This window comes from Delphinapterus leucas, chromosome 10 (assembly GCF_059928025.1).
Source record: "Delphinapterus leucas isolate spDelLeu-1000000601 "Yukka" chromosome 10, BTC_Dleu_Yukka2, whole genome shotgun sequence".
Lineage (NCBI taxonomy): Eukaryota > Metazoa > Chordata > Mammalia > Artiodactyla > Monodontidae > Delphinapterus > Delphinapterus leucas.
Window position 1 is genome coordinate 50203297 of NC_143138.1, and position 24867 is coordinate 50228163.

Genomic DNA, 24867 nt, shown 5'->3' on the forward strand with positions numbered 1-24867 from the left:
CAGCTTTTCAGGATGCTCCAGCTTCCGGTAGGTGTTCCTCTCCTGGGGTCTGGCACCATCTGTAAGTTTGCTGCGGCTGCTGACGAATTTAAACTGATTGAGCCGGGCTCAGCATATCTGGAAAGCACTCATCCCTCTTTTTTATTGTTGGGGTGAGAGTGCACAGAAAGGACTTTGGTAAGATGCTTTTCCCATTGTTCTCTAACCAACACCATTATATAGTGTGGAGCACTGTGCCCTCCATGGTGATTCCCTGGAACTCAGAGAACTATTCAGAATGGTTCAGGATGAAGCCTGACAACTGGAACATAGATATTGGGTAATTCTCAGTATCTTTCAAAGGATGCCTGTGATTTCTCCTAGAGAAAGTTGAAGTATACTACAATGGTTGAAATTTCTAAAAATGTTGGCACAGAGGACCAAAGACTCCATTGTGTTTAATTTCTGGGATCCCCGCCCCACCACATAGGAAAGGTACCTATGGGATAATTTCTATGAAACTTGTCTTTTATTCGTAATATTTGGTCACTTTCTGGAGCCAGGCATATGACTAGTACGTCTATCACTTTATTGCATTTGTTTACTTTTATTTTTTGGAGTTTTGAATTTTATTTATTTTTTTGTACAGCAGGTTCTTATTAGTTTCCCATTTTATACATATTAGTGTATATATTCAATCAAAATCTCATTTATTTACTTTTTTAATTGAAGTATAGATGATTTACAATGTTGTGTTAATTTCTGCTGTACAGCAAATTGATTCAGTTATATACGTGTATATATATATATATATATACACATATATATACACACACACATATACATATATACATTATTGTTCATATTCTCTTTTTTTAACATCTTTATTGGAGTATAATTGCTTTACAATGGTGTGTTACTTTCTGCGTTATCACAAAGTGAATCAGTTATACATATACATATGTCCCCATATCTCTTGCGTCTCCCTCCCTCCCACCTTTCCTATTCCACCCTTGTAGGTGGTCAAAAAGCACCGAGCTGATCTCCCTGTGCTATGCGGCTGCTTCCCACTAGCTGTCGATTTTACATTTGGTAGTGTATATATATCCATGCCACTCTCTCACTTTGTCCCAGCTTACCATTCCCCCGCCCCATATCCTGAAGTCCATTCTCTAGTAGGTCTGCACCTTTATTCCCATCTTACCCTAGATTCTTCATGACCATTTTTTTTCAGATTCCATATATATATGTTAGCAAACAGTATTTGTTTTTCTCTTTTTGACTGACTTCACTCTGTATGACAGACTCTAGGTCCATCCACCTCATTACAAATAACTCAATTTCATTTCTTTTTATGGCTGAGTAATATTCCATTGTATATATGCACCACATCTTCTTTACCCATTCATCTATTAACGGACACTTAGGTTGCTTCCATGTCCTGGCTTTTGTAAATAGAGCTGCAATGAACATTGTGATACATGACTCTTATTGAACTATGGTTTTCTCAGCTTATATGCCCAGTAGTGGGATTGCTGGGCCATATGGTAGTTCAATTTTTAGTTTTTTAAGGAACCTCCATACTGTTCTCCATAGTGGCTATATCAATTTACATTCCCACCAACAGTGCAAGAGGGTTCCCTTTTCTCCACACACTCTCCAGCATTTATTGTTTCTAGATTTTTTGATGATGGCCATTTTGACCAGTGTGAGATGGTATCTCATTGTAGTTTTGATTTTCATTTCTCAAATGATTAATGATGTTGAGCATTCTTTCATGTGTTTGTTGGCAATCTGTATATCTTCTTTGAAGAAATGTCTATTTAGGTCGTCTGCCCATTATTAGATTGGGGTGTTTTCTTTTTTGTTATTGAGCTGCATGAGCTGCTTGTAAATTTTGGAGGTTAATCCTTTGTCAGTTGTTTCATTTGCAAATATTTTCTCCCATTCTGAGGGTTGTCTTTTGGTCTTGTTTATGGTTTCCTTTGCTGTGCAAAAGCTTTTAAGTTGCATTAGGTCCCATTTGTTTATTTTTGTGTTTATTTCCATTTCTCTAGGAGGTGGGTCAAAAAGGATCTTGCTGTGATTTATGTCATAGAGCATTCTGCCTATGTTTTCCTCTAAGAGTTTGATAGTGTCTGGCCTTACATTTAGGTCTTTAATCCATTTTGAGTTTATTTTTGTGTATGGTGTTAGGGACTGTTCTAATTTCATTCTTTTACATGTAGCTGTCCAGTTTTCCCAGCACCACTTATTGAAGAGGCTGTCTTTTCTCCACTGTGTATTCTTGCCTCCTTTATCAAAGATAAGGTGACCATATGTGCATGGGTTTGTCTCTGGGCTTTCTATCCTGTTTCATTGATCTATATTTCTGTTTTTGTGCCAGTCCCATACTGTCTTGATTACTGTAGCTTTGTAGTATAGTCTGAAGTCAGGGAGCCTGATTCCTCCAGCTCCGTTTTTCTTTCTCAAGATTGCTTTGGCTGTTCGGGGTATTTTGTGTTTCCATACAAATTGTGAAATTTTTTTGTTCTAGTTCTGTGAAAAAAGCCAGTGGTAGTTTGATCGGGATTGCATTGAATCTGTAGATTGCTTTGGGTAGTAGAGTCATTTTCACAATGTTGATTCTTCCAATCCAAGAACATGGTGTATCTCTCCATCTATTTGTATCATCTTTAATTTCTTTCATCAGTGTCTTATAATTTTCTGCATACAGGTCTTTTGTCTCCTTATATAGGTTTATTCCTAGATATTTTATTCTTTTTGTTGCAATGGTTAATGGGAGTGTTTTCTTAATTTCACTTTCAGATTCTTCATCATTACTGTATAGGAATGCCAGAGATTTCTGTGCATTAATTTTGCATCCTGCTACTTTACCAAATTCATTGATGAGCTCTAGTACTTTTCTGGTAGCATCTTTAGGAGTCTCTGTGTAGAGTGTCATGTCATCTGCAAACAGTGACAGCTCTACTTCTTCTTTTTCAATTTGGATTCCTTTTATTTCTTTTTCTTCTCTGATTGCTGTGGCTAAAACTTCCAAAACTATGTTGAATAACAGTGGTGAGAGTGGGCAACCTCTTCTTGTTCCTGATCTTAGTGGAAATGCTTTCAGTTTTTCACCATTGAGGACGATGTTGGCTGTGGGTTTGTCATATATGGCCTTTATTATGTTGAGGTAAGTTCCCTCTATGCCTACTTTCTGGAGGGTTTTTATCATAAATGGGTGTTGAATTTTGTCGAAAGCTTTCTCTGCATCTATTGAGATGATGATATGGTTTTTCTCCTTCACTTTGTTAATATGGTGTATCACGTTGATTGATTTGTGTATATTGAAGAATCCTTGCATTCCCTGGATAAACCCCACTTGATCATAATGTATGATCCTTTTAATGTGCTGTTGGATTCTGTTTGCTGGTATTTTGTTGAGGATTTTTGCATCTGTGTTCATCAGTGATATTGGCCTGCAGTTTTCTTTCTTTGTGACATCTCTGTGTGGTTTAGTATCAGAATGATTGTGGCCTTGTGTAATGAGTTTGGGAGTGTTCCTCCCTCTGCTATATTTTGGAAGTTTGAGAAGGATAGGTGTTAGCTCTTCTCTAAATGTTTGACAGAATTTGCCTGTGAAGCCATCTGGTCCTGGACTTTTGTTTGTTGGAAGATTTTTAATCAGTTTCAATTTCAGTACTTGTGATTGGTTTGTTCATATTTTCTGTTTCTTCCTGGTTCAGTCTCGGAAGGTTGTGCATTTCTAAGAATTTGTCCATTTCTTCCAGGTTGTCCATTTTATTGGCATATAGTTGCTGGTTGTAATCGCTCATGATCCTCTGTATTTCTGCAGTGTCAGTTGTTACTTCTCCATTTTCATTTCTAATTCTATTGATTTGACTCTTCTCCCTTTTTTTCTTGATGGGTCTGGCTAATGATTTATCAATTTTGTTTATCTTCTCAAAGAACCAGCTTTTAGTTTTATTGATCTTTGCCATAGTTTCCTTCATTTCTTTTTCATTAATTTCTGATCTGATCTTTATGATTTCTTTCCTTCTGCTAACTTTGGGGTTTTTTTGTTCTTCTTTCTCTAATTGCTTTATGTGTAAGGTTATGTTGTTTATTTGAGATGTTTCTTGTTTCTTAAGGTAGGATTGTATTGCTATAAACTTCCCTCTTAGTAGTCTGCTTTTGCTGCATCCCATAGGTTTTGGGTCATCGTGTTTTCATTGTCATTTGTTTCTAGGTATTTTTTGATTTCCTCTTTGATTTCTTCAGTGATCTCTTGGTTATTAATTAGTGTATTGTTTAGCCTCCATATGTTTGAATTTTTTACAGATTTTTTCCTGTAATTGATATCTAGTCTCCTAGCATTGTGGTCAGAAAAGATACTTGATATGATCTCAATTTTCTTAAATTTACCAGGGTTTGATTTATGACCCATTATATGCTCTATCCTGGAGAAAGTTCCATGAGCACTTGAGAAGAAATTGTATTCTGTTGTTTATGTATGGAATATCCTATAAATATCAATTAAGTCCATCTTGTTTAATGTATCATTTAAAGCTTGTGTTTCCTTATTTATTTTCATTTTGGATGATCTGGGTATGAGAAGCAAAGGAAAACTTTATATATATATATTTTTTTTGCGGTACGCGAGCCTCTCACTGTTGTGGCCTCTCCGTTGCGGAGCACAGGCTCCGGACGCGCAGGCTCAGTGGCCATGGCTCATGGGCCCAGCCGCTCTGCGGCACGTGGGATCTTCCCGGACCGGGGCATGAACCCGTGTCCTCTGCATCGTCAGGCGGACTCTCAACCACTGTGCCACCAGGGAAGCCCAGAAAAGTTTATATTTTGATCAGAGAATGGAGAAGTGAGAGCGTGCACTCCCCTGTGGGCTGTGGGCGGGGCTGCTGTGTTGGGATCCCGTCAGCATCAGCGGGAGGGAGGGGGCGGAGCTCCCGAGGGTCAGGTTGGCTGGAGCTCAGGCTCTATGTCATGGAGTCTGCAGGGGGCCCCTCGAGCTGAGGTGTCGGCCCAGCCATTTTGCACTAGAAAAGCGGGTCTGAAGTGCCGGGTGTGGGACCTCTACATGTGGAAACGTAGGAGCAAGTGAAATTAGACAAAGCACAAAGGAAAAACAAGGTTAGACTTTATTTTATTGCCCAGATTCTATTTTTATCTCCCAGGAATTTTTCATGGGCTTTGCTGGTGACACACCCTTCCTCTGCCTTTTGTCCTGTTCCTCATTCTTGGGGCACTGTGGGTGCAGACCCCAGCAGGGTGTTAATGTGGGGTGTTAAAGCCCCCTTATGATTGTGTTACTGTCAATTTCCCCTTTTATGGCTCTTAGTATTTGCCTTATGTATTGAGGTGCTCCTATGTTGGGTGCATAAATATTTACAATTGTTATACCTTCTTGATTTCATCCCTTGATCATTATGTAGTGTCCTTCTTTGTCTCTTGTAATAGTCTTTGTTTTAAAGTCTATTTTGTCTGATATGAGAATTGCTACTCCAGCTTTCTTTTGATTTCCATTTTCATGGAATATCTTTTCCCATCCCCTCACTTTCATTCTGTATGTGTCCCTAGGTCTGAATTTGGTCTCTTGTAGACAGCATATATACGGGTCTTGTTTTTATGTCCATTCAGCCAGTTTGTGTCTTTTGGTTGGAGCATTTAATCCATTTACCTTTAAGGTAATTATCGATATGTATGTTCCTATTACCATTTTCTTAATTGTTTTGGGTTTGTTATTGTAGGTCTTTTCCTTCTTTTGTGTTTGCTGCTTAGAGAAGTTTCTTTAGCATTTGTTGTAAAGCTGGTTTGGTGGTGCTGAATTCTCTTAGCTTTTACTTGTCTGTACAGGTTTCAATTTCTCTGTCAAATCTGAATGAGATCCTTGCTGGGTAGAGTAATCTTGGTTGTAGGTTTTTCCCATTCACCACTTTAAATATGTCCTGCCACACCCTGCTGGCTTGCAGAGTTTCTGCTGAAAGATCAGCTTTTAACCTTATGGGGATTCCCTTGTATGTTATTTGTTGCTTTTCCCTTGTTGCTTTTAACATTTTTTCTTAGTATTTAATTTTTCATAGTTTGATTATTTTGTGTCTTGGCATTTCTGCTTGGATTTATCCTGTATGGGACTCTCTGTGCTTCCTGGACTTGATTAACTATTCACTTTCCCATATTAGGGAAGTTTTCAACTATAATCTCTTCAAATATTTTCTCAGTTCCTTTCTTTTTCTCTTCTTCTTCTTGGACCCCTATAATTTGAATGTTGGTGCATTTAATGTCCCAGAGATCTCTGAGACTGTCCTCAATTCTTTTCACTTTTTTTTTCTTTTTTCTGCTCTGCAGTATTTATTTCCACTATTTTATCTTCCAGGTCACTTATCCGTTCTTCTGCCTCTGTTCTGCTCTTGATCCCTTGTAGAGAATTTTTTATTTCATTTATTGTGTTGTTCATCACTATTTGTTTGCTCTTTAGTTCTTCTAGGTCCTTGTTAAACATTTCTTGTATTTTCTCCATTCTATTTCCAAGATTTTGGATCATCTTTACTATCATTATTCTGAATTATTTTTCTGGTAGATTGCCTATTTCCTCTTCATTTGTTAGGTCTGGTGGGTTTTTACCTTGCTCCTTCACCTACTGTGTGTTTCTCTGTCTTCTGATTTTGCTTAACTTACTGTGTTTGGGGTCTCCTTTTCGCGGGCTACAGGTTTGTAGTTACCGTTGTTTTTGGTGTCTGTCCCCAGTGGGTAAGGTTGGTTCAGGGGGTTGTGTAGGCTTCATGGTGCTGGTGACTAGTGTCTGTGTTCTGGTGTATGAGGCTGGTCTTGTCTTTCTGGTGGGCAGGTCCACATCTGGTGGTGTGTTTTTGGGTGTCTGTGGCCTTATTATGATTTTAGGCAGCCTCTCTGCTAATGGGTGTGGTTGTTTTCCTGTCTTGCTAGTTGTTTGGCATAGGGTGTCCAGCACTGGAGCTTGCTTGTCGTTGAGTAGAGCTGGGTCTTGGCGTAGAGATGGACATCTCTGGGGGATTTTCGCCAGTTGATATTATGTGGAACTGGGAGGTCTCTTTTGGACCAATGTCCTGGACTTGGCTCTCCTACCTCAGAGGCACAGCCCTGATGCCTGGGTGGAGCACCAAGAGCTTGTCATCACATGGCTCAGAATAAAAGGGAGAAAAAAAGAAAGAAGATGATAAAATTTAAAAAAAATTTATTAAAATAAAAAATAATTATTAAATTTTTTTTTAAAGTAATAAAGAAAAAAGAGAGCAACCAAACCATAAAACAAATCCACCAATGATAACAAGCGCTAAAAACTATACTAAAAACAAACAAACAAACAAAAAACAGACAGAATCCTAGGACAAATGGTAAAAGCAAAGCTATACAGACAAAATCACACACAGAAGCATACACATACACACTCACAAAAAGAGAAAAAGGGGAAAAAAAATTATATATCGTTGCTCCCAAAGTCCACCTCCTCAATTTGGGATGATTCGTTGTCTGTTCAGGTATTCCATAGATGCAGGGTACATCAAGTTGATTGTGGAGATTTAATCCGTTGCTCCTGAGGCTGCTGGGAGAGATTTCCCTTTCTGTTTGTTCGCACAGCTCCTGGGGCTCAGCTTTGGATTGGGCCCCGCCTCTGCGTGTAGGTCGCCTGAGGGCATCTGTTCTTTGCTCAGACAGGACGGGGTTAAAGGAGCAACTGACTCGGGGGCTCTGGCTCACTCAGGCCGGGGGGAGGGAGGGGTATGGATGTGGGGCAAGCCTGCGTCTGCAGAGGCCGGCATGACGTTGCACCAGCTTGCAGCGCGCCATGCGTTCTCCCGGGGAAGTTGTCCCTGGATCATGGGACCCTGGCAGTGGCGGGCTGCACAGGCTCCCGGGAGGGCAGGTGTGGATGGTGACCTGTGCTTGCACACAGGCTTCTTGGTGGCGGCAGCAGCAGCCTTAGCGTCTCATGCCCGTCTCTGGGGTCCGTGCTGATAGCTGCGGCTCACACCCGTCTCTGGAGCTCTTTTAAGCAGTGCTCTTAATCCCCTGTCCTTGCGCACCAGGAAACAAAGAGGCAAGAAAAAGTCTCTTGTTTCTTCAGCAGGTCCAGACTTTTTCACGGACTCCCTCCCAGCTAGCCATGGTGTACTAATCCCTTCAGGCTGTGTTCACGCCACCAACCCCAGTCCTCTCCCTGTGATCCGACCAAAGCCCGAGCCTCAGCTCCCAGCCTCCGCGCGCCCCACCCCGGCGGGTGAGCAGACAAGCCTCTCAGGCTGGTGAGTGCTGGTCGGCACTGATCCTCTGTGTGGGAATCTCCGCTTTGCTCTCCGAACCCCTTTGGTTGCGCTCTCCTCCATGGCTCTGAAGCTTCCCCCCTCCGCCACCTGCAGTCTCCGCCTGCGAAGGGGCTTCCTAGTGTGTGGAAACCTTTCCTCCTTCACAGCTCTCTCCCACTGGTGCAGGTCCAGTCCCTATTCTTTTGTCTCTGTTCATTCTTTTTTCTTTTGCCCTACCCAGGTACGTGGGGAGTTTCTTGCCTTTTGGGAAGTCTGAGGTCTTCTGCCAAAGTTCAGTAGGTGTTCTGTAGGAGCTCTTCCACATGTAGATGTATTTCTGATGTATTTGTGGGGAGGAAAGTGATCTCCTTGTCTTACTCCTCCGCCATCTTGAAGCTCATCTGCCTCATATTCTTTTCTCTCATGGTTTATCACAGGATATTGAATATAGTTCCCTGTGCTATACAGTAGGAACTTGTTTTTTATCCATCCTATATATAATAGTTTGTATCTGCTAATCCCAGTCTCCCAATCCATCCCTCCATCACCCCCTGCCCCCTTGGCAACCACAAGTCTGTTCTCTATGTCTGTGTGTCTATTTGTTTCATAGATAAGTTCATTTGTGTCATTTTTTAGATTCCGTATATAAGTGGTATCTTATGGTATTTATCTTTCTCTGTCTGACTTATTTCACTTGGTATGATAATCTATAGTTGCATCCTTGTTTCTGCAAATGGTATTATTTCATTCTTTTTTATGGTTGAGTAATATTCTATTGTCTATACATACCACATCTTCTTTATCCATTCCTCTGTTGATGGACACTTAGGTTGTTTACATGTCTTGGCTACTGTGAATAGTGCTGTTGTGAACGCAGGGGTGCATGTATCTTTCTGAATTAGAGTTTTGTCTGGATATATGCCCAAGAATGGGATTGCTGGATCATATGGTAACTCTATTTCACCTTATTTATATGGTTGTCACATTTATTGCACTGTGTTTTAATTCATTCCTTCCTATTGTCTCTCCCACTAGATGGTGAGCACGCTGAGGGGTGAACTGTCCCTTATCCATATTTGTATGCATTTTAATTTCAGCGACACTAAATTATATGGAGAAGTGAAATGACTGCCGTTTACAGCAAGACCTTCTTTATTCTCCAGATGCAGAAGTATAGTTGATTCTTGTTATTTGCAGTAGTTATTCTATAAAGTTACTGTAAACACTGAATTAACAAATAGTGAACCATTGCTCCTAATAGAGAGATAGGTTTCTGCAAAACTCTGACTACAACATTTTTATCAACCAGTCAATACATAACCTTGTTTTGTGTGTTTCAAGACACCTGTTTAATATATATTGTTAATTCATTAGCATTAAACTGGTGGCTAAAGCACTATAACTCAGGCCTGAACAAATACACCTAACACATATTTTCTTCCTGAGGCACTGTCAAAATCCAGAAATAGCAAAATTAAAACTACCCAATCAGTGAAACAGTATTTAGGAAGAGTTGACTGTGCAAGTAAGAACAGTTTATGAATTGAGAACTTTCAAATTCAAAACTGGTAGGAAGCTCTGAGGCCTGACATGACAAGTTGGCTTATAAAGTCACAATGAGGATGTTGTGTAACCTTTACAGTGATGGGTTATTATGAAGGAGCGTTTCCAGAGGCAGGGGTTAGTTAACAGTGATGATCTTATACCACTTCTAGGAAGATGACTTAAGTGTCTTTTATGATTATCAGACGCATTTCCAAGAAATCACCTTAGTGATGTTTCACTCATGTTCATGAAATAAGCTAGATTTAGCTTGTGTCCATGGCTTAAGTGGTTTTGTCGGCTTGGAAGATTTTCAATCCCTGTCTCCACTTTATTTTAACAGCACATGGTAGCCTTCTTGCACTCAGGAACACTAGAGACCACTTCAGCACTAGGCTTGGGGGCCATTTTAAATAGAAGAAAAAAGAGACACAAACGTGTGAAAAATGTGCACTAAACAGACAGCCAAAAGGACACCTGTTTCCAGGATAAGCTAAAGCAAGAAGGCAGAGTGTGGCCCTGTTCAGCTTCAGCTGAGAACATGTGGGTCAGGAAACTCCATTTTCTCACCTCATTGAACATTTCCACAAACGACCAGGAAACCACTGTATAGGAGTTACCAATGCATCTTAGTGAGTAAGTAAATTCACAAATACTGAATCTGTGAAGAGTGAGGATGGACTGTATTATATATCACTACTGTTTAATCTGATAGTCACCATTTTGTTTAATCCAAATTGGGTGTGTGGTGGGGTGTAGAATTAGAAAACTGTGGGTGTTTTATAAGTACTGATTTGGAAATTTTCATTCCAAGTAGGTTTTATTTTTTATTTATTTATCTTTTATTGAAGTCTAGTTGATTTACAATGTTGTGTTAATTTCTCCGGTACAGCAGAGCGATTCAGTTATACCTATATATATATATTCTTTTTCATATTCTTTTCCATTATGGTTTATGCCAGGATATTGAATATAGTTCCCTGTGCTATACAGTAGGACCTTGTAGTTTATCTGTTCTCTATTCAGGGGTCCCCAAGCCCCAGGTTGCGGACCAGTACCAGTCCCCAGCCTGTTAGTCTGCGAAAGAACCCTTTCCTTCTGCTGAGTGTTCATTATGATAGCAGTTCTCCTCCACGAAACTTTATTTTTAAAAAAAAAAGTTTATTGAAGTATAGCTGATTTACAATGTTGTTAATTTCTGCTATACAACAAAGTGATTCAGTTATACATACATATATATATATAATGGTTTGCATCTGCTAATCCCAAACTCCCAATCCTTCCCTCCCACACACCCTCTCCCCCTTGGCAACCACAAGTCTATTCTCTATGGCTGTAAGTCTGTTTCTGTGAAGTAGATTTCAAAAATTTTTAAAAATTTTATAATTAATATTTATTAATTTATTTATTTTTGGCCATGCCATGTGGCTTGCGGGATCTTAGTTCCCTGAACCCATGTCCTCTACAGTGGAAGTGTGGAGTCCTAACCACTGGTATGCCAGGGAATTCCCAGATGTTATTTTTAAATAAGGCACTCATTTTTATCGGAATGTTTAATTCCTAAAGAAAACTGAGAGCATGTAAAAACATGTGTTTTCCGGAAGACACTCCATACCCCCTATAATTTGTTCTAATCTAGAAGTGAATGCAATATTAACTAAAAATAAAGTATTGAATGCATAAGGACCCATCCCGAGCACAAATATCTGCACAATGGATTTTCAGTAGCAGCAATGAGTTTAACTCAGAATAGAATAGAGATATGCATGTATTATTGATGATAATTCACTCTGGGGAACTTCTGTCTGCGATGTATCTGATCCACTATGTACCACTGGCTATAGTACATGCATCTCTTTATTCATCTTGTGTGGGATTATGAACAACACTGAAAGGATGTGTTCATTAAGACTCATAGGAAAGTAATGACCATTTTCATAGTAATAGATCTTTTTCTAATAGAAAAAAATGGATATTATACTTCCAAGGCATTATTCAAATATGTGTGCATGTGTAAGTATTTGAAGAAACTCAAAAACTTTAAACTTTGACATCTATAAATAAATACGTTCACTTAAAGAACCAAGTGTTTGTGTATGGAAGGTGGTATAAGAAATACATGAAAAGACATCTGCCTGCTCTATGAGCACAGGAATTAAACAACTATATATGGGTACAATGTGTGAAGGGCATCAAAAGACTCCTTGTTATAAAATAAATAAGTCTTGAAGGGACCAGTCATAAGCATTGAAATTCAAACTGTAATTAAAAATCTTCCAACAAACAAAAGCCCAGGACCAGATGGCTTCACAGGCAAATTCTGTCAAACATGTAGAGAAGAGCTAACACCTATCCTTCTCAAACTCTTCCAAAATATAGCAGAGGAAGGAACACTCCCAAACTCATTCTACGAGGCCACCATCACTCTGATACCAAACCAGACAGAGATGTCACAAAGAAGGAAAGCTACAGGCCAGTATCACTGATGAACATAGATGTAAAAATCCTCAACAAAATACTAGCAAACAGAATCCAACAGCACATTAAAAGGATCATACATTATGATCAAGTGGGGTTTATCCAGGGAATGCAAGGATTCTTCAATATACACAAATCAATCAACATGATACACCATGTCAACAAACTGAAGGAGAAAATCCATATGATCATCTCAATAGATGCAGAGAAAGCTTTCGACAAAATTCAACACCCATTTATGATAAAAACCCTCCAGAAAGTAGGCATAGAGGGAACTTACCTCAACATAATAAAGGCCATATATGACAAACCCACAGCCAACATCGTCCTCAATGGTGAAAAACTGAAAGCATTTCCACTAAGATCAGGAACAAGAAGAGGTTGCCCACTCTCACCACTGTTATTCAACATAGTTTTGGAAGTTTTAGCCACAGCAATCAGAGAAGAAAAAGAAATAAAAGGAATCCAAATTGAAAAAGAAGAAGTAGAGCTGTCACTGTTTGCAGATGACATGACACTCTACACAGAGACTCCTAAAGATGCTACCAGAAAACTACTAGCCAATGAATTTGGTAAAGTAGCAGGATACAAAATTAATGCACAGAAATCGCTTGCATTCCTATACACTGATGATGAAGAATCTGAAAGTGAAATTAAGAAAACACTCCCATTAACCATTGCAACAAAAAGAATAAAATATCTAGGAATAAACCTATATAAGGAGACAAAAGACCTGTATGCAGAAAATTATGACACTGATGAAAGAAATTAAAGTTGATAGAAATAGATGGAAAGATATACCATGTTCTTGGATTGGAAGAATCAACATTGTGAAAATGACTCTACTACCCAAAGCAATCTACAGATTCAATGCAATCCCGATCAAACTACCACTGGCTTTTTTCACAGAACTAGAACAAAAAATTTCGCAATTTGTATGGAAGCACAAAAGACCCCGAATAGGCAAAGCAATCTTGAGAAAGAAAAACAGAGCTGGAGGAATCAGGCTCCCTGACTTCAGACTATACTACAAAGCTACAGTAATCAAGACAGTATGGGACTGGCACAAAAACAGAAATATAGATCAATGGAACAGGATAGAAAGCCCAGAGATAAACCCACACAATATGGTCACCTTATCTTTGATAAAGGAGGCAAGAATATACAGTGGAGAAAAGACAGCCTCTTCAATAAGTGGTGCTGGGAAAACTGGACAGCTACGTGTAAAAGAATGAAATTAGAACAGTCCCTAACACCATACACAAAAATAAACTCAAAATGGATTAAAGACCTAAATCTAAGGCCAGACACTATCAAACTCTTAGAGGAAAACATAGGCAGAATGCTCTATGACATAAATCACAGCAAGATCCTTTTTGACCCACCTCCTAGAGAAATGGAAATAAACACAAAAATTAAAAAATGGGACCTAATGCAACTTAAAAGCTTTTGCACAGCAAAGGAAACCATAAACAAGACCAAAAGACAACCCTCAGAATGGGAGAAAATATTTGCAAATGAAGCAACTGACAAAGGATTAGTCTCCAAAATTTACAAGCAGCTCATGCAGCTCAATAACAAAAAAGAAAACAACCCAATCCAAAAATGGGCAGAAGACCTAAATAGACATTCCTCCAAAGAAGATATACAGATTGCCAACAAACGCATGCAAGAATGCTTAACATCATTAATCGTTAGAGAAATGAAAATCAAAACTACAATGAGATATCATCTCACACTGGTCAGAATGGCCATCACCAAAAAATCTAGAAACAATAAATGCTGGAGAGGGTGTGGAGAAAAGGGAACCCTCTTGCACTGTTGGTGGAAATGTAAATTGATACAGCCACTATGGAGAACAGTATGGAGGTTTCTTTAAAAACTACAAATAGAACTACCATACGACCCAGCAATCCCACTACTGGGCATATACCCTGAGAAAACCATAATTCAAAGAGAGTCATGTACCAAAATGTTCATTGCAGCTCTATTTACAATAGCCAGGACATGGAAGCAACCTAAATATCCATCAACAGATGAATGGATAAAGAGGATGTGGCACATATATACAATGGAATATTACTCAGCCCTAAAAAGAAACGAACTTGAGTTATTTGTAGTGAAGTGGATAGACCTAGAGTCTGTCCTACAGAGTGAAGTAAGTCAGAAGGAGAAAAACAAATACCATATGCTAACACATATATATGAATTCTAAGAAAAAAAAAATGTCATGAAGGACCTAGGGGTTAGACGGGAATAAAGATGCAGACGTACTAGAGAATGGACTTGAGGATACGGAGCGGGGAAGGGTAAGCTGGGACAAAGTGAGAGAGTGGCATGGACATATATACACTATCAAAATGGATAGCTCATGGGAAGCAGCCGCGTAGCACAGGGAGATCAGCTCGGTGCTTTGTGACCACCTAGAGGTGTGGGATAGGGAGGGTGGGAGGGAGGGAGACGCAAGAGGGAAGAGATATGGGGACATATGTATATGTATAACTGATTCACTTTGTCATAAAGCAGAAACTTACACACCATTGTAAAGCAATTATACTCTCATAAAGGTGTGAAATAAACAGATAAATAAAAATAAAATGTATACACCCACCAAAAAAAAATGTCCTGAAGGTTCACAGCATTTAACTTTAGGTAATACCACTGTATTGAATGTTTGAAAGTTGCTCAGAGAGTAAATCTTTAAAGTTTTTATCACACACACACACACACACACACACACACACACCAAAGACAAGTTATAGAAATAACTTTCATATGAGGGTAATCAGATTTTGGGTGTGATAAAGACGCCACCACATGAAAGGACCTAGAAAGTCTCTTTTGAGACGGACCCTGCATGGACAGTGTTGTGAATGGGACGGCACAGAGCACACATGGAGTCACACCTCCGTCCAGGCTGACCCATGCGTGGGGAGCACAGGGCATGAGTTCCCACAGAGGTAAATTTAAGTCACTCAACCCCAGAATCTGGGAGCCATCCTTGACTCTGTCTTTCTCTACCTCCACATGCAGTCAGTTGCCAGGTCCTGCCACGTCTGCCTCCTGGATTTCTTCTGAGTTTGTTCATCCTTTGCTCCTGCATCCTTCCTACCACCGCTCTCATCCAGGTCCTGCTGTCTCTTATGGAAAGGCCTTCCTGAAGGGCCCTAACAAAGGCGCTTTGGCCTGTCCTCTGCACTGCAACTAGAATCAGCTTCACATTAGGTGACCCACATAAGGTCCAGTCTCAGCCCAGAGCCCTCAAGCCTTCCCACCACCCTTGCCTGCCATCAAGTCTTCTCAAGGTCAAGGAGCCCCCATTTCCTGTCTCAGCCTCGCTTCTGACCACTTGGCACCTTCACTCTCTATGTCAACATTAATGAACTCGCCTCAGGTCACTAAGACTTCCCTCCAGGTTTCTATACCTGCTGTTGCCACTGCCTGGAGCACTCTCCCTTCCTCCTGCCTGGGTAACTCCTAGGCACCTGTTCAGGTGTCAGTCTATGCCCGTTCTTCTAGGAAGCCCTTCCCAACTCCTCTCAGATTAGACCAGATGGCCTGAATTTCTCACAGAGCACCCTGTGCTTACATAGAATGGATACACAGTGTATGATAATTACATTGAAAAATCTTTGGCCCACTCTCCAACTAGATTGTAAGCTCCTCATAGATAAGGACTACATCTTATTTACCATTCTATATTTTCCAGTGTAAATTGAATGAGTACAGTAATAGGTACACAGGCTAGGGAAGATTTTTGGAGGAAGGACAGATACATAGCCAGAGATAAACATATTTATCTGTGTACTGTATATTTATACACTCATGGTCCATGGTTACTCATGGTTAAGTCTTTCAATTATATAGAAAAAATGTATAGAAATACCGATTAAAAATCTTGACAGGACAAAGGCAGAAGAGCTTTCATTTAAATGTTTTTTCCAAATATATACATTGAGTATTGACTGTCTGTCTTTTTTGAGTCCTTGGGTGGAAAGGGGTTAGGTGGGATGAATATTAGCACCATACTCTAAGCTAAGCATAGCGTATTTTATAACATCTCAAATAGTTAGGGCTATGTCTTATTTTATTCAACTTCCTTAAAATGTTTCTCTGTAATTAATTAATTTCCCTATTACATCATGATGTGAGGGATCCTGGTGAAGTGAACAGAGCGACACAATCAGGAGATTGTGTTCCTGAGCCTGTTGCCTTGGATAAGTTATTTTGACTCTCTGGGGGAAAAGAGCTGCTGGGATGAGTTGATCAGAACTTGCAAGTCATTTATTCCCACGGACAAGTGAGTTATTAACACTCTTTTATGTGCAGGGCACTTTCCAAGGTCCAGTGATAAACACACATCATCTTTTCTTGAGGAAGTAAAATTGACAGGGTTAGTTTGCTTGGCTGAAAACTTCACTACTGTCCCTCCCCACCTTGGTTTTCCAGCCCCAAAGCACACGGTATCATGAGATACTATTAGCAGCAGGAGTACTTCTCATCAGCAGTGCCATCAGGCAGAGCATGTCTGGAATTTGAAGACTTGATTTGTACTGTCTTTTTGTCCTACTGCCAGCTGAACAATCACATAAGCATATAACATTCATCTGCAATAATGATGGCATTATTTGTCACCTACCTGCTTAATATGTCATAAAGACAAATTATATTCTTCTTTTAAACCATCTTCTTGCTTCTTAGGAATCGGTGTTTATTATCATGAAAGATATTCATTCCTTCAGTCTTTATCTCATTTAACAAACTCTGACTAATTGCCAGCTATGTTTAAGCTGCTGTGATAGGTGCTGAGAATAAAAAGCCTCTAGAGCAAAGACTCAGTCCATGAGGACCTTACAGGTGAGTGGGGAGACCAGGAAAGGAAATGATTACAGCAGTGTGCTAACTGCTAAGCGCATGACTTCTAAATTAAAACATTTCAGCTTTCGGTGCATTTCTGTTATGCAGGCCCGTTGAGAAACTGCAAATAGAAAAATTAGACCATAAATGTGCTAGTGTGAAGCAAGGATCCAGAATTAAGAGAACCATAGAATCATAGGCTTAGAGTGGGCACTAAAATACAAGTTCAAACTATTTTCTAAGGCTTGAGTTCCATCTAAAACCCAGGTGCCGAGAGGTTCACTAGCTTACCTTGAATATTTATGATGAGATGGACTTTTGATGTATTTCATGTCACTGTTGATCAGCTCTTATTGTTTATGAGGTATTTTTTTGTAACAACTAAAAATACATCTTGCCATACAGAGCAAAGCTAATTCTCTTCAGGGTAACAGCCTTGAAAATATAACAAGGTAACTGTCAGTGCCCTTGGGTCTTTTCTCCAGGCTAAATAAAATCAATACACTATTGGTAGAAGCCTGTTAACCATCCCAAAGTCTTTTCTGAATATAAAAGGTAGAACAGTATTTTTCAGTGTGCCAGTTACAATTCGTGGCTGTTGAGATCAGTCTGACAGGTAAGAATTAGAGTAGAATAGAATAAAATACAAAATGTCAGGGTGTTTTACACATAGTAAGCCTAACTATTGTTTCATGGAAGGTTTATTTCAGGTGTGTGTGCATGTCTGTGTTTCTGTATGCCAGTGTTTATATATATACTGAATCCCATATTAAAATTATTTCTTTTTTTAATTGAAGTACAGTTGATTTACAATGTTGTATTTCTGCTGTACAGCAAAGGGATTCAGTTATACATATATATATGTACATCCTTTTCCATATTCTTTTCCATTATGGTTTATTACAGGATATTGAATATAGTTTCCTGTGCTATACAGTAGGACCTTGTTATTTATTCATCCTGTATATACTAGTTTGCATCTGCTAATCCCAAACTCCCAATCCTTGCCTCCCCCTCCCCCCTCCCCTTGTCAACCACCAGTCTGTTTTCTATGTCTGTGTCTGTTTCTGTTTTGTAGATAAGTTAATTTGTGTCATATTTTAGATTCCACATATAAGTGATATCATATGGTAGTAAAATTATTTCTTAATGTGAATCACAATAAATAAATTGAATTAAATTAAAATAAAACCATTGATACTTCACACCTCAGGAGACTTCACATACTTTATTTATTTATTTATTTTTTAACATCTTTATTGGAGTATAATTGCTTTACAATGTTGTGTTAGTTTCTGCTGTATAACAAAGTGAATCAGCTATACATATACATATATCCCCATATCCCCTCCCTCTTGTGTCTCCCTCCCACCCTCCTTCTCACCCCTCTAGGTGGTCACAAAGCATTGAGCTGATCTCCCTGTGCTATGCAGCTGCTTCCCACTAGCTTCAAATACTTTAAATAAGGATTTCTGGAAGTCAATGTGCATAAGACTCACCTGGAACGTTCGTTAAAAACAGATTATGTTCCATTCCCCTCCTCCCTCTTCTCCAGATTCTGATTTGAAGTGTCTCGGGTGGGATGAGTTGCATTGCAATTTTAATATGAATTCCATTTTTATAAGCTCCTGGGTTCTGCCACTGCTGATCTATGGAGACCACCCTCAGTCCCACTGCCCTTAGTGGCACTTAACTAACTTACAGAAGAACTAAGTGAGGGTCCGACTGTGTCAATCTATAGAGTCAATGTGCAGTACCACTTAATTTCTTTTATATTTTAAAATCAAACTAAATAAAAATTATTAATAGTTTCTTCTCACAGCCTACTTTGGGGACAGTTGGGGAATTGGGAATAGTGCTTGCAGGGGAGACCAGGGTTAGAGACATAAACTCAAGAAGGCAGTTTCTTCTTAGAGAGAAGTGTGTCTGATTCTGAGCATTCAACTCATTTATACTGGCTGAGCTCAGCAAGAGTCAGACCCATCTTAGTTCCCTTAACACATCTTCCCTGAACTGTCCTTACATCGTCTAGGGAGAAAGATGGGTTCAGTGGGCTCAGCCTTCTTTTATGATCTCAACATTGGTTCTACTTTTCCAGTCCAAAAGCAAGTTTCCTTAATAGAAATCCCCAGTGCAAAGTAGCCAGAAATTGTGCTTCTTATATGTCATTTCCAACTGGACACTAAGTTTCAAGTGGATGTCCTGTCTTGATTTTCTCATTTTGTTGCTGTTTCACCTGAACATGCAGTTTTCTTTTCTTCCTTTCTTGCATTTCTTGTTGTATCTTAGAATTATCTGAAGACTCCGTTTGAGAACACTCATCATATAGTTTTTCAGTCTTGAGGGATTTCCCCACCCTCTAAAGCTGTCTCTGTCTTCAGAGACCCATGCTTCAGCATCATGCCCATGCCTTTCTTTTTACTGTCTTCTTGTCTCCCTTCCTGAAACCCAGAGCCTCACTTGGCTTTACCTGTTCCTGTGGCCCCTCTCTCTAAGACTCTCCTATCATGCAGACAATAACAGCAACAACAACAACAAAATGGCACCCCTAGTTTCACACAATTCCCAAAAAGTGTTGAAAAAGTCTAACAATTGCAAAAAGAAGCTTTGATACACACAGATTGGAAGAGTGTACATCTTGGTAATATTGCAACATTGTGTGTGAGGACCTCTGGAAATGTGGAGGTAGGAGTGGGAAGTGATCTTCTCTGTGTGAGATACTCATGAGTCTTTAATATTTTGCATTGACAAGAAGTCTAAATATAAAAAGGGAGTCTAACATTTTGAGTTTAAATCTGCCCCTTTTTAGCCTTGTTAATTTGGGGCAAGGTACTTCATTTTCTGAGTCTCTATTTCTTTCTCTTTAGTGTGGATGATAATACATCATGAAGTAGAGCGATTTAAATGCATGATCAAAAATAAAGAATTACCCTCATGGAAGATTCTGTCCTAATTACCACTGTTAATCTGATTCCTGAGTTACAGCTTCATTTGTTAAGTCCCATTTCTCTACAGACCCTTTCTCAAGGGTGCTGACATCAATGTCAGGTTGGGCCTCCTTTTAGGAGAGGCTGTCTTGAGGCTATGACATTTCTTCATTTCCTATTGTTTGTCAATTCAAATATTTTTTAAATTAAAATATAGTTGATTTACAATGCTGTGTTAGTTTCAGGTATATAGCAAAGTGATTCAGTTTTATATATATTCAGATTCTTTTTCACTACAGGTTGTTACAAAATATCGAGTATAGTTCTCTGTGCTATACAGTAGATCCTTTGTGTTCACCTATTTTATGTATAGTAGTTTGTATCTGTTAATCCCAAACTCCTAATTTATCCCACCTCCTTTCGCCTTTGGTAACCACAAGTTTGTTTTCTACGTCTGTGAGTCTGTTCCTGTTTTGTACATTTGTATTACTTTTTAGATTCCACATATAAGTGATATAATATGACATGTCTTTCTCTGACTTACTTCACTTAGTATGATAATCTCTAGGCCCATCCATGTTTGTGCAAATGGCATTATTTCATTCATTTATGGCTGAGTAATATTCCATTGTATATATGTACCACATCTTCTTTATCCATTCATCTGTCAATGGACATTTTGGTTACTTCCATGTTTTGGTTATTGTTAACAGTGCTGCAGTGAACATTGGGATGCATGTATCTTTTTGAATTATAGTTTTTGTCTTTTCCAGATATTTAATGATAAATCACTGGTTACTTGCTTGCATGTATACTATTATATATCACCTCCTAATTGGATGGCATTACATATTCTCATTTACTTCTATTGTCCATTTATTCAGCTTTCTGGGCAGTCGGGGCCATATTGTTGGCAGTTACCTGTCTTCAGCCTCAGAGCTGCACCTCACTTTCCTTGGTTCTTTTTTGTTTGTTTGTTTTTTTAAACATTTAATTTTATTAATTTTTGGCTGTGTTGGGTCTTCATTGCTGCATGCGGGCTTTCTCTAGCTGTGCCGAGTGGGGGCTACTGTTCGTTTTGGTGTTCGGGCTTCTCTTGTTGTGGACCATGGGCTCTAGGCATGCGTGCTTTGGTAGTTGTGGCACACGGGCTCAGTAGTTGTGGCTCACGGGCTCTAGAGCGCAGGCTCAGTAGTTGTGGCTCACCGGCTTAGTTGCTCCACGGCATGTGGGATCTTCCTGGACCAGGGCTCGAACCCATGTCCCCTACATTGGCAGGCGGATTCTTAACCACTGCGCCACCAGGGAAGTCCCTCCCTGATTCTTAAATGTCAGTTCTGGGACAAAGCCACTGGCTCTGCTTTCCCGAATATACTCAGCCCTTACAGTGAATGTAGCACTTACTTTACCCCAGCTTCTCCTATTTTAGCAGTTTCAATGAAGCTATTTTTTGATGCTGTGCCAAATGTGTATTCATAGATTGCAGCCATGGCCAGGCTGTTGGGAATGATAAATCCGTAAGCTAAGAGGATGGATTGTGCCCATCAGGGCTCTTACTTATGGCTTTTTCTTAGAAACACAAAATGGCTTAAGAAAACTAAGAGTGGAATTGCAAAATTCAACCTATTTTTTGTTTTTTCAGATAGCTACAGTGTTTTAGATACAGAGCTCAGTCACGAGTTCAACAAAACCTTAGCAAGTGCTCATTATGTGACTGGTGCTATGCTAGGTATTGGGGTATCAAAGGGCAGCAGAATAGATATGATGATGTCCTTATGAATCTGTAAGTGTAATGAAGGGAGTGAACGTGAAACCACCAAAAGCTGTAGAAGAAAAGTACAGGGTATTGTGAGAGTTGATGCCAAAGGGACTTGATTTAAGCTGCAGAGGAGAGGAACCTCGAGGAAAGGCTTTCAGAACACGGAGACATTTGGGTGATTTGTGTTTCCAGAGCCCCTATGTGGTAAATCACAGCGTGTTAACATTTCACCTGCTTTTAGGTAAACGTTTGGGCATCTTTGCTATTTTGATCAAGAACCAAGGAACACATGTACTTACTTCGTATCACTTAACATTAGCAAAGTCAAATGGTGAACGTGCCACTTTTCCATAGCCCTGCCTGCCTGGGAAATGCCTTTCCAACATGGAGCTTAAATGTGTAGGAATGTAGCTTTGATGTGGTCGGGGTTAACATATTGGAATTCTAGAATCGCTCTTCATAGACCAGTTTCTTCCCAGGCCTGGAATCTCACCGTTGCTCCCTTGGAAATAGTGCTGAGTCCTATGAGCACAATTCTCTCAGGGACCTTTGGTTACAGAAAGGTTACAGGCCCACTTGTCAAAATACCAAAATTCCAGGATTCTGTGTTTGTAGTTAGTAAAAGAACAGCCTGAAAGAGGAAGTGCTCTTGGTTCACAGAGGGGCCTCTGGGCACTAGTCTTGGCCATTGCAGCCAGAACACCGAGGCTTATTCCAGGGCAAAGTATGTGGAGTGGACACCTCATTACCTAGAAATCCTCTGTGGTGAGGACTCTGTACATCTGCCTCCTTTGCTCCCTAACCCAGCTCCCAAGTGTTCTTTAATTCACATATTACATTAAACTATCTTGTGGAACTTAGATGAGCAAAATAAGAAGACAGCGTATATCCTGTTGGCTTTTGTATTCTTAGGAGACTAGATGCAGCCACACCTACATTCCACCCATCAAAGTACAAAGTGCAGCCAGCCAGGTCCCCTCACTGACTGTGACGCAATTCCAAAATAATGCATAATTGTCTTCGAGACCTTCTGCATCTGTCGTGATCTTGTTTTTCCTTCGAAACCTGCAGTCCTGAAACAATTTAACGTGAAAACGGACCACAGCTCAGTGGAAAGTCAGCCTGGCCACTACCTGGGGCTCTAAGGGTTTCTCAGATATAAAGAACTCTAAGATGAAGGAAGCCAAGTACATCTGTGGCTGCAGCCAGTGAGGATGGCGGACAGGAGGGGAGGCCCCGTCTCTCAGGGTGAGTGGCCACGTGCAGGGCGTCTGTCTGGTTCAAGATTGTCACAAGGGCCATTTGCTCAAGACAGCTGAGTTTAGACTGAGGGTCGCTCTCCTCCTCTGCTTTGCCGCACCCCCAACCCCTCCTTTAAATGATCATATTTGGTCTTTATCAGCCTGCCTAGGCTTTCAAGTGAGTTGTTCAAGCCATGGTTAACTCTCAGCTGAACTAGAAGCAAGTTAAAGCCAGGACCTTGAACCTTTAAAACAATTTTTTTCCCTGAATGTCTTCTATGGCACTTGTTGTACTTAACAGGCACCAAGTAAATGTCTGGCTGATGGATTGAGCTCTCTGTGACTGCCGGAGTCCACAAGGCTTTCAGTGAATATCACGGGTTGAATGTTGTTTGTCAGAAAAACAAATGAACAAACAAAAACAAACACAGCTCTGAGGTTCAGCTCAAGTTTACTTCCTCTGGGAAGGAAGCTTGTGAGACTCATCTTCCACTGCTCACCCCACCCATCCCTGGCTCACAGCAGAGGTGTGTCCTTTCTCATCCACATTCCTCGTGATGTCATAGTGTGGATGCTTGAATCACAGCCACTTGGTACCCCTGACACTGTATTGGATGGATTTATTTTCATGCCTCTGATGCCGCATTAGTCAGTGAGCAGTTTTGAGACAGAGCTTACACTTGATCCATCTCTCTAGTCCCAGGACAGTGATTGGAATACAGAAGCAGCCGGATATATAGTTATAAAATCCATACCTGAATAGTAAATAATAAACATGACAGTGAGAAACACCTTCATTTACCTGTCTAGCTCAATCTCATTTCTCTAAAAGGGTGTGCCAGGTCCACAAAACAAGGCAGATAACAATGAAGGGTTTTCAAGGCAGGAAATGGAAAATGAAAGTCTGGCTTCTTCTTTTCCTGCTTTCTGAAAAGCCACAGCACAAGTCACGTGAATAAAAGACATAAATGTCAGCGAATGGATTTATTGGTGGTAAGCATTCCAGCTTCTCAGTGCAATGCGCCAGCATTAGTAGTTGGGCAATATATTTCAATGACTGCTTCTAGCATACAAGTGTATATTTAGAGATGGGAACACAATAGCACTTAAATAATTAATAATAAATAATTAATATATTACTCCAGAGAGAGTGCTTCTATTATTTCTGCCATATTGGTGGACTCCATTTATCTTTTCAAAAGGCTTTATGGGACTTAAGAATCCGCCTGCCAATGCAGGGGACACGGGTTTGAGCTCTGGCCTGGGAAGATCCCACATGCCGCAGAGCAACTAAGCCCGTGCACCAAAACTGCTGAGCCTGCGCTCAACTCCTGAGCCTGCGTGCCACAACTACTGAGCTCACGCGCCTAGGGCCCGCGCTCCACAACGAGAGAAGCCACTGCAATGAGAAGCACACACAACACAATGAAGAGCAGCCCCTGCTCACTGCAATGAGAGAAAGCCTGCGCCCAGCAGTGAAGACCCAATGCAGCCAAAAAACAAACAAATAAATTTATAAAAAAACAAAAACAAAAGGCTTTATGATTTGGGACCAGCATAGAGGGAAATGTGCATTTCCTTTGAAACATTTTTTTTTCCTGCATATCTAGTGAGACCCCTTTTAGAAACACACACTTTGTATTTATAAGTTCAGGTATCTATATGGTGAACATTTTCTTTAATTGGAATACTTTATGTAAAGTCCTCAAAAAGGTGTGTTCAAAGACAGAAAGCCTTGCTATTCAGAGGATTGACTTTTCCAAGGCGACTCATTCATATTATTGACTTTTTAAAGTGAAGATTCC

General features: G+C 40.0%; 1 protein-coding gene and 1 pseudogene across 9 annotated transcripts in view; both read left to right on the top strand.

The window, feature by feature from the left end:
* RBMS3 (RNA binding motif single stranded interacting protein 3) overlaps positions 1 to 24867 on the top strand; it is a 716964-nt gene that overhangs the window by 189188 nt on the left and 502909 nt on the right. The window lies entirely within an intron of this gene.
* The window catches only part of LOC149748233 (DNA primase large subunit pseudogene), a 91877-nt pseudogene that overhangs the window by 8536 nt on the left and 58474 nt on the right, over positions 1 to 24867 (top strand). The gene's annotated exons all lie outside the window — the stretch shown is intronic.